Here is a 6000-nt window from a genome sequence, read left to right on the forward strand (position 1 = left end):
ACATATATAGCATTACATGTTTTAAACTATTTCAAATTCTATATGTTATGGATAAAAAATGTTAAAACCAGTGTTAAGACCTGCCTATCAGTACAATGAGATGGGTAAAGATACAACATGTTTGTTTGTTTGTTTGTTTGTTTTAATGCCAGCAAATAACTGTTGTTTTCATGTGTTCTCCTCTAGAAGCAAACCAAAAATTCCTTTATGTAAAATGTTCTTACTTTCATATTTGTAGTTTACATTTGATGAATCAATACAGAAGCCAATGTTTAAAGACAAATCAAACCCTGTCTGTAGGACAGCAACCTGATCTAGATCTTAGGGTTATATGCTACATTTGTTAAATAACAAATAACAGTTTTGTTCTCATATTCCCTTATATTAGTCTCCATAAAGTCAGAGAGGCTCAGTGTAATTGTTGGCTCTGACTCTTCTACCCATGGAATACACATTCAGCAGATTTACAGATTTTCTTACTACCACAGAGAAGCATAATTTAGAGAAACATATCTGTCAGATGACAGATACCTTTACCTAGTTGTTTTTGATAATAAAGAATATGGAAAATGGCAGTAATTTCCTTCCTCTCATCTTTGAATACACATACACACAACACTCTCACACTCACAGGTTCCTGACTTTTTGACATACCGTGACTACACCTTCTTACCTCTAAAGTTATGATGCAGAACCCCATGAAGGCAACTTTGTATTATGGATCACATTATGTGCTCCAAATGCAATTGCAACAGTCAATCTTGATCTATTGTGAGAAGTCTATAATACAGGTCTTCATTGTGTCCCTGAACACTAGTCTATGAAGAGGCTCTGCCAGATTGATTATAGATGTTTATTTTTAAGAGAGGAGAAGGCTTACTACCAGTGTCTCCAAAAGCAACTCGTTTTACTTTTTGGTCTATTTGCTTATTTGTGTGTATAAGTGGGATCAGTTAAGGTTAGGCTTTCAGAATAATTTAAAAAATAATCCAGAAGCCTGGCTTCATAATATGGAGCCATTGTAGAAGGTGGGGAGCTCCACGTTCAACCACACCCTCAGATCTTAGAGCAATAAGTACATTCCGTCATTTATTTGCTTACAAATGAATGACAGAATATTCAGTCCAAATAGCAGCAACCTTTTTTCAGTCATGCAACATAACATGGAGTCTTGGATGGAGAAAGTGAATATGAATGTTTTAAATAGATGCCTAGAGAATCTATGTTTGCTGTTTACATTTGATGTGCTTTGCCACATTAGCAGTACCACACTTTTTTCTTTGATCCTTCTAGGAACTAATGAAAGATAGCCTGCTGCATATGCCATGAGGTTGTTCTCTAAGAACAACAGAATCCTCTCCGGTGTTCATGTATCATTCCTTTCTCACTCATTTTTCTTTATTGTGGATGAATAGTATTTCTAGGAAGCTGATTATCATTGAACAGATTGCATATGTAAATGCAGATAATTCTTGAGCAATATAGTGAAAATGATTTCACAAAAAGAAATCCATATGTACTGTATACATCTTCCTGAATCCAAAATTTTCTTATCCACAATGGTTTGAAATCTCATATAAAACAGTGGTAAATGTTTAAACATTAGGACATTAGCTGGCTGCTTCTTTAAATGTACCTGTATCGTCTGCCTGCTCCTTTTCTGGAGATGTGTTTTTGTATTGGATGTTTGGGCCAATGGGAGGCTTCAAGCTACAACATATTTTCCCAGTTTAAATATATTTAACATATGACAAACCCCAGACAAGGCTTTTAATATGTATAAAGAACTGCAGTGTTAGGTGGTTTATTTGCAAACCGTTTTCAATGTTGTCCATTTTTATGGCACCTTTAACAATATTCTTATTTCCAAAGTACAAAAAAATAGGTTAAATAATCTAGCCATAACTGAATGTCAAGCAATAAAACAAATGACTTTTTGTGCATAGACTTAAAAAATACAAATTTTAGACATCTGCATGTAAATGCAATCTCTTGTTTACTGCTTTCTTCAACTTGAGCAATTGATTCCTTATTTACTATTAACTTAAGAACTTGTAATGGCCTGTAAACATTTTCTCTCTTACTCTTCTTTCAAATTTACCTTCGTCCCTGCTTTTGAGTCATAATATTTAATGTTGTTCTGCACATCTCTATACAGTTAACTTTTTGGCTTTCATTCTGTATAGATAAGAAAATGTTATATTATAAACAGCCTACTCAGTGCAAATATTTATCTGTTTATCAAATCCACAATATGCTGTATAATACCGGTTTTACTATATAATCTATTTTAGACATAGCTGTTTAGAACTAGAGTGTGCTATTTTTGTGTTTTTCTGATGTGTGGTGCTAGATAAGTTACTTTTGTGAACAAAAAAAAAATCCCTTTTATTCCTAGACAATACCACCTTTGGGTCTTGTTAATTTCACTGAGTATAACTATATATTTGTATATATATACATATATATATATATATCTACCTGTGCCCAACTGGCAGCTGTATCAGAGTGCTGGATTTGGGACATGCTTTTCTCTTTAAATACATAATATCATATTATAAATTATTCTAGAGTGTATTTAATTAGGATAAAATTACTTCCTTAGTATGGATATTTGACATCTATAGGTGAATTTGTTTACAAATATGAAATTATGAAAATTATTAGCATTGCCTTTATGTTTGCTACTTGGCTTTACACCATATCTCCTGAACTGAAAATTATTTGCCAGGCCTTCAAGATCCCAAAGAAACACTCTAATTTAATGGAGTAAGTCATTTTTTTTCTTACTAAGGAATTATATTATTGGCATCTGACAGAGTTGTATACTTAACTCCTATTATAGATAATAAGCACTTACATAAAATATTCATGGCAGACTAAACCTTTCCCCTCCTGAGTCATGAGAAGTATGGACACTTTCCCCTGTAAAAAACGAGTCATACAGCAAATTTGACAAGAGATATTCTGCTTTAATATGACCTCGACCAGTTCCATGAACTGAGTAAAGGACCTTAATTTTCAAAGTCATTTAATAATGAGCTTAATTAAACTCTTTCACCTATGCTCCGAAGATCTATTGGCATTGTTGAAAATCAGAGTATATCAAATATCTAACTAAGGATGTAGTTAGCCTTATTAAATATTGATTAGAATTGTTCTGTAATATTACTGAATTTGTAAGATCTTTAGCAAAGATTTTTGAGCAATTTATAAATATAGAGCAAATGTTTCTGTTTACTGCACTTTTTGTAACTGAAGGTGATAAATTCTCAAGCCATGATTAAGTGGCTCCCATGCACTGCATATTTACCCACCATTCTAGACATTTTCCATTTTATGGAAGAGTTGCTATTACCTTAATTATAAATGCAAATTGTGTGGTTAATGAAAGCTAATGCTAATAGTTAACCTTTAAAAATGAATTGGCTACAGTTTAGGAAGAAATATCTTTTAATACAAATCATGGCATTCCTCAACTGTCTCACTAGAAAAGAGATTGAAACTTTTTTTTTTAAAGCACCATTTAGCATCCCAAGCTTCCCTAGGGTAGCAATTGTATCTCTTCATGCCTACACAATGGCCAGCCCATGTCAGCATTTGATATTTGTTAAATGACAAGTGTATCTCAAATAAAACTTTTTTCCTGGGTTGTTCTGGCAAATTTATAAAGTATCCCAAGCCTTATGGTTAACATTTTTTTCCACAACTAAGTATGAAAAGCCACATTTAAAAAGACCACATGAAATGCTGATTCTAATTGTGTGTAGGTCTTGAGGGTTAAGCACACAAATTTCACAAAACTCTGTGAGTAATCAACTCAGCCTTCTGTACATATACATACAAGTTTGGAAACGGTAATACTGTACCTATAAATATATGCTGTCTGTTTTGTGTACAGTATGTAAAAACTCCTTTTCTGCCACACTAAAAATGCAAGCCATTTATGGGAATCCTAAAAAGTAGTATTGAACTAAAACTTTGCTAATGATCTTTATTAGAGATCATTCAACTTTTCACTTATATTGGGTTTTCTTTTCAATTCACTCTTTACAGTAGTCTGCTTATTTCCAGCTGTTTATTTTGAGTCCTGAATTTAAAAAAAATATTTTGATTCATTTTGTAAATATGAGCTGTAAAAAAAGAGAGATTTAATGTTGTCTTTTAAATACTCCAATTTTCATTCTAATATGAATGTTGTTATATTGTACTTAGAAACTGTACCTTTAATATTACATTACCTTTATTAAAAGTGCATTGAACACATCAATTTTAGATGTGCTTTATGTACTGTTATCCTATAATAAAACTTCAGCTTCTAATGGAACATGTGCCTTGTTTTTCTTATTTTTCTGTAATCACTGAGTGGTATTATACATAATTTTCTAGCTTATATCTTGTCTCTAGTGAATGATCTAATACTTTGATAGTCAGTGTGGACCACAGACCAGCAGCAATGGCATCATATGTAATGTTGTTAGAAGTGCAGGATCCCAAGCACCAACTTAGACCTAGCAAATCAGAATCTGCATTTTTGTTTTAAAAATCTAGATTTTATGTATATGTTGTGTGTGTGTGTGTGTGTGTGTGTGTGTGTACACACATATAGACAGAGACTGAGGAGCCCTGGAGTAGTGTAGACTAAGTGTGTGTACTGGGACTTGAACCCAGAGATTTTCTACATCTCTACCACTAAGCTACATCCCCAGCCCTTTTTGTTTTTATTTGGAGACAGGGTCTTGTTAAGTTGCGGAGGGTCCCGCCAAGTTTCTGAGGCTTAGGCATTTCCTGCCTCAGTCACCTGAGTCACTGGGATTCCAGGTGTGTATCACTATGTCCAGCTCATTTTGTAACTTTAAAAAAAAAATAATTCATTTTCATCTTGCAGGGGGAAAATGGATAGTGTGAGAAGAAAGCAAAGAAAGAAGTTTTAACTTCTGAGATAATGTCTAATGATACTGTTGAAAAACAAAATGCAGAGTTGAGGTTTCTAAGGCTACTTTCTTTCTCAAAGGAGAAGGGTGCACGACTAAAAAGTGACACTTTCCTGAGTGTGAGAGAAGTTCTGAATGCATACTGTACTGTCACCTTTGCTTTAGAAATGGTTGAAATGGAATGGCACAAATGATGCCATGAACTGACCTGCACTGTGATTGCTCCACCCCTACCCTCCTCTTGAGGTCACCTAGGAGTGAACTGTAAACCTAACATCAGTTAAATATCACACCACTTCAATGGCACAGCAACCTTAGCATGAATTATTTTTAAGGTAATATCAAGGTTATTCGAGTTATGAAATATTCTGAAGTCAGAACAAAGGCAACTGAGTTGGCATTTTTCTTCTCACACACTATAGAGCTTAAGAATCCCTTAAGATCAGGAGGCATTCAATAAATATTGTAATATCCCAAAATTTACAGTACGTAGAAAATTGTCCCCAAACCTGCTTTTATTTACAACTAAGAAAAGGAAGAGTGAGATATTATTCTGCACATGAAATCTTTGTAGACCATCAAGTTCTGCATAATTATAACTTTTTAATCACTGTTTAGTGTCTGAGGAAATTGTTAGTTAAAATAATGAAGTTCAAAATGTGGTGTCTGTCACCTTGAGGCCTTTGCCCAAATCCATACCTAACCATCTACTAAAAATAATGAGTACACTCTTCTGTATCTCAGATGAGCTTGCTCAGTGTCCAGGAGGACACTTTGATGGGAGAATAAAAGGAACTACCTAGAATTCCCGTTTACAGGTGTGATAGCACACACCTGTAATCCTATTGGCTCAGGAGGCTGAGGTAGAGGAGTGCACATTCAAAGCCAGCCTCAGCAACTTGGCAAGGTCCTAAGCAAATAAACAAGAACTTTTCTCAAAATTTAAAAAAAATAAAAAGAGCTGAGGATGTGGCTCAGTGGTTAAGTGCCCTTGGGTTCAATCCCTGGTACAAAAAAAAAAAAGCAACAGCAGCAGCTGCTTATAAAAATCTCACATGATCTCACA

Source organism: Sciurus carolinensis, chromosome 2, assembly GCF_902686445.1.
Source record: "Sciurus carolinensis chromosome 2, mSciCar1.2, whole genome shotgun sequence".
Taxonomy (NCBI): domain Eukaryota; kingdom Metazoa; phylum Chordata; class Mammalia; order Rodentia; family Sciuridae; genus Sciurus; species Sciurus carolinensis.